Source organism: Suricata suricatta, chromosome X (genome assembly GCF_006229205.1).
Source record: "Suricata suricatta isolate VVHF042 chromosome X, meerkat_22Aug2017_6uvM2_HiC, whole genome shotgun sequence".
In the NCBI taxonomy this organism is placed as follows: domain Eukaryota; kingdom Metazoa; phylum Chordata; class Mammalia; order Carnivora; family Herpestidae; genus Suricata; species Suricata suricatta.
In genome coordinates, this window is record NC_043717.1 from 35976660 (window position 1) to 35989401 (window position 12742).

The following is a 12742-nucleotide window of genomic DNA, read 5'->3' on the forward strand; positions in this document are numbered from 1 at the left end:
ATCCACGCATTCCCCTTGCAGGCATTATCCAAGACAAATAAAAGCACAAGTCCGTACGAAGACTTGTGTGCAAATGCTCTTAGCAGCTCTACTTGTAATAAACAAAACTAGAATCAACCCAATGGTCAAGAGGTGAGTGGAAAAACAAATTGTAGTAGATCCACAATCGCCCAGTATCCAAGAACATCCAACACCAGCAATAAAAGAGAATGAGCTGTGATACAAACAACAGGCATGAATTTCAAAATCATAGGCTGAGTGAAAGAAGCGAGATTCGAAAAAAGAACGTATCCTGTTTCAGTTGGCATATACAACATACTAGAAAATGCCAACTAACCTAGAGTGACAAAAGCAGGTCAGTGGCTGCCTGGGAATTAGGTGCAGGGGGCGGATACTGAAGTTCTTCAAGGAATTTTTGGGGGCTGATGGATATGTTCCTTTTCTTTAACCATGGTGACCGTTTCAGTGCACATACATGTGCTGAAGCATATGAAATTGTACTCCTTTGATATGCGCAGTTTGTTGTAGGTCAATTATACCTCAATAAAGCCCTTAAAAGTCAATCAATAAGGGGTGGCTCAGTTGATTGAGCATCCAACCTCCGCCCAGGTCATGAACTCACAGTTCATGGGTTCCAGTCCCATGTCAGCTACGCAGACAGCCCGAAGCCTAGAGCCTGCTTTGGATTCTCTGTCTCCCTCCCTCTCTCGGCCCCTTCCCTGCTTGCACTCTCTCCCTCAAAAATAAATAAATCAACATTTTAAATTTTTTTGATGATTTATTTATTTTTGAGTGACAGAGGGAGTCAGATCATCAGCAGGAAAGGGGCAGAAAGAGAGGGAGACACAGAATCGGAAGCAGGCTCCAGGCTCCGAGTTGTCAGCACAGAGCCAGATGTGGAGGGTTCGAACTCACAAACCGTGAGATCATGACCTGAGCTGAAGCTTGATGCTTAACTGATTGAGCCACCCAGGTGCCCCTAAATCAACAGTTTTAAAAACTTAATAAGAAAAATAAGATGGAAGGAATAATATTCAATAGAACACGGTTCTAAAAAAATAATCGGTTGGGGCACCTGGCTGGCTCACTTGGTAGAGCACGCAACTCTTGATTTCCGGGTTGTAGGTTTAAGCCCTACATCCAGTCGAGAGATTACTTAAAGGTAAAATCTTCGGGGCGTCTGGGTGGCTCAGTCAGTTAGGCCTCCGACTTGTGGTTTTGGCTCAGGTCATGATCTCGAGGTTCATGGGTTGAAGCCCCATGTGGGGCTCTGCACTGACAGTGTGGAGCCTGCTTGGGAATTCTCTCTCTCTCCCTCTCTCTGCCCTTTCTCCACTCATGCATGCTCTCCCTCCCCCCCCCAAAATAAATAAATAAAACTTTTAAAAAAAAGAGGTGGGTGGATGTATGGGCTAAATAAGTAATGAGGATTAAGGCAGGCACCTGTTTTTTGTTTTTTGGGTTTGTTTTTTTTTGATGAATATAATTCATTGTCAAATTGCTTCCATACAACACCCAGGGCTCAACCCACCAAGCGTAAGGAGGGTACCTGTGATGAGAACCAGGTGATGTGTGGAAGTGTTAGATCACTATATTGTAGGGGTGCCTGGGTGGCTCAGTCGGTTAAGCGTCCCACTTCGGCTCAGGTCATGATCTCACAGTCGGTGGGTTTGAGCCCTGCATCAGGCTCTGTGCTAACAGCTCGGAGCCTGGAGCCTGCTTCAGATTCTGTGTCTCCCTCTCTCTCTGCCCCTCCCCTGCTCACTCTCTGTCTCTCTCTCTCTCAAAATAAAATAAAGACATAAAAAAATCACTATATTGTATGCCTGAAACTAATATCTCTGTTCGCTAACTAGAATTTAAATAAAAACTTAAGAGATATTAGACGTGACGACGGAGTTCCTAAGAAGCAGGATATAATACGGGATTTATACATCCTGATTTTTCAAGAACTGCACGGGAAGCTACCTACGAAACTAGCAGTAGAGCTGGAAGAATCCTGTGGAAGGAACAGTCACTAGGGTGACTTTCTTGTTCCTAGGTCATCAGGTATGTAAGAGCCTTGGGAGAGAGAGAGAGAGATTCTTAGTGAAATTTCAACTACAACACAAGAATCAAAGATCTGGGGAAAGCCAAGTAGAATACTGAGCAAATACAATCCTGGCTCAAACATAATCTCAAATTCATCCATCCAAGAGCCAGGGATATAAGAAATTAAAAGGGCCCTAGAATACATAATGGGCAGTCACCTGACAAATTTCAGCCTCCTACGTAGGCAAGGAGAGGTGGCTACGGAGTACATGTGAGGACCCCTAACATCCTGCAGAATCTCTTCTAATAAAACCGCACACACCGACAATTTCCCCAAGCATCCATTAGTGTATTTTTTTCATGTTTATTTATTTATTCATTTTGAGAGACACACAAAGCGTGAGCAGGGGAGGGGCAGAGAGAGAGGGAGGGAGACAGAATCCTAAGCCTGCTCTGCATGTGCAGAGCCCTACGCAGGGCTCGAACCCAAGAACCATGAGATCATAAATTGAGCTGCAACCAAGAGTCTGGCACTTAACGGACTCAGCCACCCAGGCCCCCAGCATCCATTAGCATTTAAAACCTAAATGCAACTGAAAGACTTTAGGTTTCACTTTGGTACAAGCCAAGGGGAGAGAGAGAGAGAAAGAAAGAAAGAGGAAGAGAAAGAGAGAGAGCAAAGAAATGTCAGAGGCCAGGGAGTCTGTTGTCCCTGATTTAACGTGCCAGCCACAGAAGCAGATATCCTAAGCTAGTTAGGATTACGGGATCTGCCCCCTCCTCAAAGGGAAGGATTAACCTTCCTCAATATACCTTCCCTCTGAGGCTGCTCTGAACTGCTGTTTCACTCTTCCGTGGACCTTCCTGGCAAATGGCTTTGAGAGGATGTGATGAAAATTAGCTTTGGGTCTGGATTGAAATGACCTTCACACAGGGGCGCCTGGTTGGTTCCACTGGTTAAAGTTTTGACTCTTTTTTTTTTTAATGTTTATTTTTTGAGAGAGAGACAGACAGACAGACTGTGAGCAGGGGAGGGTCAGAGAGAGAGGGAGACACAGAATCCAAAGCAGGCTCCAGGCTCTGAGCTGTCAGCACAGAGCCTGACGCAAGGCTTGAACTCATGAACTGTGAGATCATGACCTGAGTTGAAGTCGGCCACTTAGCCGACTGAGCCACCCAGGCGCCCCAAGCTTTTGACTCTTAATTTTGGCTCAGGTCATGATCTCATGGTTCGTGGGTTGAGCCCTGCATCAGGCTCTGCACTGACAGTTTGGAGCCTGCTTGGGATGCTCTATCTCTCTCTCTTGCTCTCTCAGTCTCTCGCTCTCTCTCAAAATAAACAAGAAAACATTAAAAAAAAATTTTTAAGTGACCTTCACATAAACAAAAAGAATAGGCTCCCATCTAAAAGTTCTGACATGAGGGACACCTGGGTGGCTCAGTCAGCTAAGTGTCCAACCTCGACTCAGGTCAGGATCTCGTGGTTCGTGGGTTGGAGCCCCCTGTAGGGCTCTGCGCTGACAGCTTGAAGCTCAGAGCCTGGATCCTGCTTGGGATTTTCTGTCTTCCTCTCTCTCTGCCCCTCTCACATTCTCTGTCAAAAATAAATAAATAGGGGCACCTGAGTGGCTCAGTCGGTTGAGCGTCCAACTGCGGCTCAGGTCATGATCTCACAGCTGGTGAGTTCAAGCCCCGCTTCGGGCTCTGTGCTGACAGCTTTGAGCCTGAAGCCTGCTTCAGATTCTCCCTCTCTCTCTACACCTCGCCCACTCACACTCTTTCTCTCAAAAATAAATAAAAATAAATACATACATACATACATAAACATTTTAAATAAATGAGTAAATAAAAGTATTGACCTGGTCAGTGGCCGGTGCAGGAAGTAACACAAGTGTGAAATAGGCAAGAAGATGAGAAGAGTCCAAGAAAAGACGAGAGAAGACTTTTACTTGGGGGTAGGGGAAGGAAAGGAAGCTGCATTCCCTAAAACGGCGGACCCTTAAAACAACTGGGACCCCACATTTACTCAAAGGTGCAGCTTCATAAGCAGGTAATGATTACTTCCACCGAGATGAACAAGGATCATCGAGGCAGGAATTCACATAGAGGGAGAATGAAGCCAGGATGCAGCACAAATAAAGGGGTGACATTAAAGGGATGCCTGGGTGGCTCCAGGTTAAGCTCCCACTCAGGTGCTTAGCTTTTTGGCCAAGGTCATGATCTCCCGCTTGGTGAGATCCAGCCCCACTTGAGTCTCCTTGTGGTCAGTACGGATTCTCTCTCTCCTCTCTCTCTGCCCCTCCCCCTGCTCATGTGCTCTCTAAATAATAAATAAACATTTCAATATATACTTAACTTAGAAAAAGTAGCTGAAACATTACGCTGCTCTTGCTGGTGCACAGAATGTGTGGGTGCAGGTGTGGGGAGGGGGCAGAGGGAGGGCCAAGCCAGAAAACCGACACTGGCAACACAATTAACGAGATTACAGCTCAGTTACTCAGATTTTACCAAATAACTTCAATTTTAAAATTGAAGTGTTGGGAAAAAAAATAAATAAAACATTAAAAAAAATAAAAAAAAATAAAATTGAAGTGTTGGGGCACCTAAGTGGCTCAGTCGGATAAGCATCCGACTTCGGCCGGCTCAGGTCACCATCTCACGGTTAGTGGGTTCGAGCCCCACATCGGGCTCTATGCTGACAGCTAGGTCGGAGCTTGGAGCCTGCTTCGGATTCTGTGTCTCCCTCTCTCTCTGACTCTCTCCACTCATGCTCTGTCTCTCTCTAGGTCTCAAAAAATAAATGTAAAACATATATATAAATTAGTAATAAAAAATAAAATAAGTAAAATTGAAGTGTTGAGGGGCGCCTGGCCTGGCTCAGTCAGCAGAGCGTGTGACTCTTAATCTCAGGGTCATGAGTTCAAGCCCCACATTGAGCATGGAGCCTACTTGGAAAAAGAAAAAAGAATAAAAGTGAAGTGTTAACATTTCAAGAGTGACATGTATACGAGTGAAGTATGATTGCTAATGGACTCTGCAGACTGTCATTCAGAAATAACGCAGTGACGCTGGTGAGTATGTACCAACCTATAATGTCATGTCCTAAGTATAAGACACGGACAGCACCTGTCACATAGAAGTTTACAATCCAGTTGGGAAGCTGGACAATGCAAACAGAGATGAGTACACCACCCAAGTTATTACTAAAAGTTCAAGGTGGAAATAAGTCCTGTTGGAACCGGGCACTTATCTGCAGCAGTAACTCCACGTAACCCAAGAAGAACAGACAGGAAATATTTCAGCCTAATGTTGAAAGAGCTATTAGCCAGGGGCCCCTGGGTGGCTCCGTCGGTTGAGCATTCGGCTTCAGCTCAGGTCATGATCTCACGGTTCGTGGGTTCGAGCCCTGCATCGGGCTGTGTGCTGATAGCTAGGTCAGAGCTTGGAGCCTGCTTCGGATTCTGTGTCTCCCTCTCTCTCTGACCCTCCCCCATTTACGCTTTCTGTCTCTGTCTCTCAAAAAATAAATTTAAAAAACTTTTAAAAGTTAAAAAAAAAAAAGAGTATTTGCCGTTTCTGCTGGGGCAAGCAGGTCTTTATAAGCAATCCGTGACTGTTGAACTTGGCGGTTTTGTCCTTGGTGCCTCAGTTGCAGGCAAGGGGGAAGTTTCCAAAATGCCACAGGAGAAGGAAAGATATTTTTCCTCTACCCATCTCGGGTTCTCAACAAGAGAAAACCAAGCAGAGGGGCTCTCGGGTGACTCAGTCAGTTGAGCTTCTGACTTCGGCTCAAGTCATGATCTCGCAGTTGGTGGGTTCGAGTCCCGCGTCAGGCTCGGTGCTGACAGCTAGCTCAGAGCCTGGAGCCTGTTTCAGATTCTGTGTCTCCCTCTCTCTCTGCCCCTCCCCTGCTCAAGTTCTGTATCTCTCTCTCTCAAAAATAAATAAACCTTTTTAAAAAATTAAAAATAAATGAACCCCTAGTCAAAAAATGTGTGATCTTATACAACCCCCCCCCACACACACACATCCGACATACACACACTGGGTCTGTCCTGAGAAAGTCCCCATCCTATACCAAACTCCATGCTCAGAGACAAGAGCCAGTCTTTCTAGACCCCTCTCTTCCTCAATCATGGAGAAGCGCTTAAGAGACCACATAAGATCCTTGACACCTCAGCTCTGCTACTTGCATGGTATCTCTTCATATCTGTAGCTCTCTGTATCTCTGTGGCTCTCTCTGCTTGCCTTGTATCCGATGCCCCCAGGTCAGTTTCATCTTTAAAAAAAAAGTTATTGTAGGGACACCTCTTTAGCTTAGCTGGTAGACTCTTTTCTCCTTTTTTAAAGTAATCTCTGACCCGACTCAGGGCTCGAATTCACGACCGGGAGATCAGGAACTGGGAGACTGAGCCAGCCAGATCCCCAGAGCATGTGACTCCTGAGCTCGGGATCATGAAATCAAGCCCCATGTTCTGGAACATGAAGCAACTGAAAATAACGAGGCTGACTCATACTCACACCTACCCATCCAAACTGTTCTAAAGGACCTTCACCTTCAGGCAAAGGATCGTGGTGACTGATAACACAGGTCAGGTCACCTCTTTTTAAACATTTTTTCCAGTGCAGATTTAGAATGCCATATTTACCGTGCGCTCACACTGTGATCACCACCTCGTTTTCACAATATTTTTAAGGGAGTCCTTTAAAAATAGAACACAGAGGGGCACCTGGGTGGCTCAATCAGTTAGGTGTCCGACTTCGGCTCAGGTCATGATCTCACAGTTCATGGGTTCAAGCCCAGTGTCAGGCTCTGTGCTGACAGCTAGCTCAGAGCCTGGAGCCTGCTTCGAATTCTGTGTCTCCCTGTCTCTCTGACCCTCCCCTCCTCGCGCTCTCTCTGTCTCTCAAAAATAAATAAAAAACATTTTAAAAAAATAGAACATAGAGGGATGCATGGCTGGCTCGGTCCATAAAGCATGAGACTCTTGACCTTGCAGTTATAAGATGGAGCCCCACACGGGGTGTAGAAATTACTTAAAAATAAAATCTTTAAAAAAATAAGAACAATAAATAAATAAATAAATAAATAAGAACAAAAAATAAAAATAAAAGTAAACAGCTCCAGACTCTTTCTTTCTTATCAGTAGGTCTTTTTGATGCAGTTGACCATTAATCAGCATCCTGATAAGAAACGCAGGATTTCTGAACAGACTTTTTAAGAAGGGGAATATTTACAGGGGTGCCTGGGTGTCTTCAGCCATGGCCTTGAGGTTCGTGAGTTCGAGCCCCAGAGGAGGCCCCACGCTGTCAGTGTGGACCCTGCTTGGTATTCTCTCCCTCCTCTCACTTCCCCTCCCCCATTTGCGCTCGCGCTCGCTTTCTCTCTCTCAAAATAAATACATAAACTTAAAAAAAAAAGGAGTATTTACAAAGGTATGGGCTGGGTTAAGTAAGGGAACCAACAAGAGATGCCGAAGCACTAGCAGGCCAGCAGGGTTGGTGGCCATTGCTTGGCCAGACGGGGCTTGGAGAGGATGAGGTGTTAAGCGATCCCAGTTGAGAGCTGGAGCTGTGGGAAAATGGCAGAACAGAGGGAGGGAGGTAACCATGGCCATGACTCCGTCTAAGTGGGGGATGGGGAGAGATCCTGATGATGATGATGATGATGATAATGCAATGAACACTCTGGCCTTTCTCTCCTGCCCTTCGGTCTCTTGCTAACCCCCACCCCTACGGCCCAACCCAACCAGAAGCTAAAAGGCAGGGGTGTTCAGGCCCTACATTCCATGAGGAGGTCAGAGCAGGACAGAGAAAAGCGGAAAAAGCGGTGGGGAGGAGGGAGAGGTGGAGAATAGCCAGCCCTTGCCCTCGGCCCTTTTCAAGTGTTTATCCAAAAACAATTTGAGGAAATTGAAGGCAGTTGTCCGGTTTATAATTCAAGTCCCTCTTAAGATGATGCTTTTAAGGAAGGTCTAGTTGGCCCAGCTTCCCAGTTCCACATTGATCAAATTGTGTAGATAATTGTCTACCGTGCCATTTTACTTCGCCCTTCCTGGTCCCCAGTCAGTGGGAAAGCCTGGAGGGGCAATTCTTAAATGAGGCAGATTGGGGCTTAATTGTTTACCTGCTCAAAAGAGAGCACCACTGGGGTATTGTTGGGGTTTTTTGATTTTTGTGGTTGTATTTTTTTAAATCATGCCTGTTCAAATTCTGTCTTGAGATATTGAACGTTAAAGGCATGATTCAAAGAACAACCTGGACTTTAAATTGCCTACAGCCACATGATTCAGAGGGTTCTTCAAACTCTTGTCTACTTAGGCGAAAGAAAGAGTAAACACGTTTATAAATGTCAGACGCGGCCCCTGTAGGAGCTATCGATGCAGACAGCCAGAGCCAGCATTACAAAAATTATCCAAAGGGCTTGATTCAATATCATTGCTGACCGGAAGTCTGGCAAAGAGCTGATGTTGATGCGCTTGGAAAGCCTTACCTTCCCCTGATCCCCCGTCACTGCACATAAGAACATTTAAAGGAACCAGCGGCTCTCACAGTCTGAGTATAGAAACTTCCATTTCAACCACTAAGCAGCTGGGACGCACCCGTCAACTCTCCAGTTTTTCACTCTGAACTTAAGTCACCTGTCACATATTAATTAAGACAAACTCATCCACGGACCTTTATATTTCTTCTTGTACCTGGGACACTCCTCTGAGACTTTAATTCAGTCCACATAGATCAGATCTCAGTGGTAACCATCCCTGATATCCCCACAATCGTCAGTGTGGCTCCTTCCCACGGTGGGGCTCTATTTCAAGGTATTCCTCTGGGTGCATTCTGTTGTTTCCCTGCCCCGTCTTTACGCTCCCTGCCGCAGAGAGGACCAATTCCATTCTTCCAGTCTACAAGGAAGGTGAAGTTAAGGCACATAAAAAACATCCAAAGAAACTTCTAAGCGTTGTGTCAAATAAAGACTGTTGGAAATGTGTATGCCAGCTTTTCCTCTCCCAGAGGTTGGAGGAGACATAGCCTAGGCGAAGTAGAAAGAGACGCACAGTAGAAACCGAAATGGAAGAGGAAGGACAGAAGAGTGGGAGGAACGGATATTCCGTCGCAATAACCAGAGCGCAGAGGAACATGGATCCCCTTTCCCCTCTCCCTATCAACTTATAATCGGTGGACAGCTCCACTTTCAACAGTACTGGACATCTGGTGGGGCCCCTTTTCCATGCCACCCTTGACCAAAAGGTAGAGATGGGAGGCTTGAAAGGAGAACCTCAGTCCCTGGGCTGAGGTAGAACAGAACAGAAACAAGGTATCTTCCTTCAGCACGGCAACAGTAGACACATATTTTCTGTTCCATGTTCACTTCAAGGACTAGGTCAGAAGGATGAAGTTCAGCTGCTTAGGACTGAAAACCCCAAATAATCATGGTTTAAACAAAAACAAGGATATCACTCATGTAGAAGAAGTTTTAGAAACGTGTATATATTTCCCTCCTATTACTCGGCCAGCCTCTTTCTGTGTCATGGTCCCAGATGGTAACCTGGTTTCTAGCCTTCATGTCTACATTCCAGGTGGCAGGAAAGTAGCAGGAAGAAAGAAGAGGGAACAATCCTAAAATGTGTATGGAACCATGAAAGACCCTAAATAGCCAAAGTAATATTGGAAAAGAAAAACAAAAAACAAAACAAAACAAAAAAAAGGGTGCACCTGGGTGGCTTAATCGGTTAAGCATCCTAGTTCAGCTCAGGTCATGATCTCACAGTCTGTGAGTTTGAGTCCCATATAAGAATCTTGTCATAAGTGCAATAAGTCCCATATAAGACTCTGTGCTGATTCTGTGCTCAGAGCCTGGAGCCTGTTTCCAATTCAGTGTCTCCCTCCCTCTCTCTCTGCCCCTCCCCTGTTCATGCACTCTCTCTCTCAAAAATAAATGAACATTAAAAAAAATTAAAAAAAAAAAAAAGAAAAAGAAGACCAAAGCAGAAGGCATCAATCACAATCCAGGACTTCTACCTCTACTACAAAGTTGTCGTCATCAAGATAGTATGGTATTGGCACAAAAACAGACACATAGACCAATGGAATAGAATAGAGAACCCAGAACTGGGCCCATAAATGTATGGCCAACTTATGTTTAACAAAGCACGAAAGAATATACAATGGGGAAAAGCACCATGTGATTCCATGCACACGGTGCTGGGAGAACTGGACAGCCACATGCTGAAGAATGAAACTAGACCACTCTCTTACACCATACACAAAAATAAACTCAAGATGGATGAAAGACCTAAATGTGAGACAGAAAAGCATCAAAACCTGAGAGGAGAAAACAGGCCACAACCTCTGACCTCAGCCTCAGCAAATTCTCACTGGTCCCATCTCCGAAAACAAGAGAAATAAAAGCAATAATGAACTATTGGGACCTCATCAAGACAAAAAGCTTCTGCACAGCAAAGGAAACAATCAAGAAAACTAAAAGGCAACTGATGGGATGGAAGAAGATATTTATATGCAAATGACATATCGGATAAAAGGTGAGTATCCAAAATCTATAAAGAACTTACCAAACTTAACACCTGAAAAACGAATAATCCAGTGAAGAAATGGGCAGAAGACATGAATAGACACTTTTCCAAAGACAACGTCCAGATGACCAACAGACATGTGAAAAGATGCTCAACATCACTCATCATCAGGGAAATGCAAATGAAAACCACAACGAGATCACCTCACACCAGTCAGAGTGGCTAAAATGAACAACTCGGGCAACAGATGCTGGCGAGGATGCGGAAAACCGGGAATGCAAACTTTGCAGCCGCTCTGGAAAACAGTGTGGGGGTTCCTCAAAAAATTAAAAATAGAACTACCCTACGACCCCGCAATAGCACCCATCTCCACTCCCTAGATGGGTTTAGTCCTTTTAGAGTGAGCCTCAGTTTTGGGGATGGCAACTTCAGAAGGTAAGACAATAGTAGTAAGAAGACTGTTTACTTGTTGTTGACCACTTTTGATGGGGATCCCAGAGACCATACAAATTAAAGTGATGACATTCCACCAGGACATATCAGATTGCTAGGAATATCATATAATTTCTAGAATACTTATACACCTACACAAATACAGCACAAGGCTTAGTTACTACTGGTGTTTTGACAGTGCTTCCGGTGTCAATTAACATACCAAATAGGCCTAATTAACAAATCCACCTGGAACAATGCCAAAGTTTCCTTCAGGTCAAATAGACTTAGAATTCATCTTGGGAAGAGGCACCTGGCTGGCTCAGTCAGTAGAGTGTGTGACTCTCAGTTCTCCTATGTCAGGAGTTCAAGCCCCACCTTGACATACAGCATTAAATTTGCCTTAGGAACACATATCAAGAAGGGTTTTAAAGCAGTTGTCTAAATACATTATTATAAAATGTAATAATTATATATTAACAAAACCTCGCTCTCTTAATATTAAGATTCCACTTTCCTAAGTATTCAAGGACCTGATAAGGAGAGCAAATATAGGAAATTTTTTTTATGTTTTATTTATTTTTGAGAGACAGAGCGAGCAGGGGAGGGGCAAAGAGAGATGGAGACATAGAATCCAAAGCAGGCTCCAGGCTCTGAGCTGCCAGCACAGAGCCCAATGCGGGGCTTGATCCCATGAACCATGAGATCATGACCTGAGCTGAAGTCGGATGCATAAACGACTGAGCCACCCAGGCGCCCTGGAAATTATTTTGATAAAAATGCAGACTCTTTGTTTTCTGGGTAGATCACATTAAAAGTAAAGGAACTTTCACAATCTGTTATCAAAAATAGACCAACAGTCAAAAACATGATCCTTTAAACAAAGACCATATTCTAATTTTGCACCAGCTTACTTTCACAGCCAGGGCGTGGGGGAGCAAGGGCACTGGCTCCAGGGGTCCCAAACAGATCAGGTTCCGCCGCTTGCTGCTGACAAAACCCAGAGACAGAGAAACCGAGTGGAGGTAAAACAAGAAAGGAATTTATTTCAGCGAGACCAACACCAGACAGGCAGCGGACTAGTGTCTGAAACACAGTCTCCAAAGTGCTGAAACTTCTCAGTTTATAGAAGGAAAAATTAAAGACTATACTTTCAGGGATCATTTCTATAGTTCGTTACTAGAAGGAAAAATTAGGACAAAGATGGGGGGGGTACATGCTGGGTGGGCAGCAACAGTCAAATCATCACTGTCAAGGGCAGGGTCTTGACGGCTGGGGCAGTCCACACTGCTTAAGGGGGTGGTTTCGGTTCCACCTGGGGGCACCTTGCCCATAAGGTCTTTTGCCTGAGTTAGGTGATAAGGGGAAAGAACAAGAAAGCTTGAGGTCCAAAAGCAGGTAGTTAAAGTCCTCTTTCACTTTTTTTTTTTTAATGTTTCATTTATTTTTGATACAGACAGAGACAGGGCATGAGAGGGGGAGGGGTAGAGAGAGAAGGAGACACAGAACCGGAAGCAGGCTCCAGCCTCTGAGCTAGCTGTCAGCACAGAGCCCGACGCGGGGCTCAAACCCACGAACGTGAGATCTGACCTGAGCCGAAGTCGGAGGCTTAGCCGACGAGCCACCCAGGCGCCCCGCTCTTTCACTTTTGTTACTAAAATATAGTCATTTCAAGGCATCTGGGTAGCTCAGTCGGTAGAGTATCTGACTTCCACTCAGGTCGTGGTCTCACAGTTGAGTTCGGAGCC

At 45.0% G+C, this 12742-nt stretch overlaps 1 pseudogene; it reads left to right on the forward strand.

The window, feature by feature from the left end:
* Window positions 1-12135: 12135 nt before the first annotated feature.
* On the forward strand, window positions 12136-12227 carry LOC115284418 (annotated as a pseudogene).
* The last annotated feature ends 515 nt before the right edge of the window (window positions 12228-12742 follow it).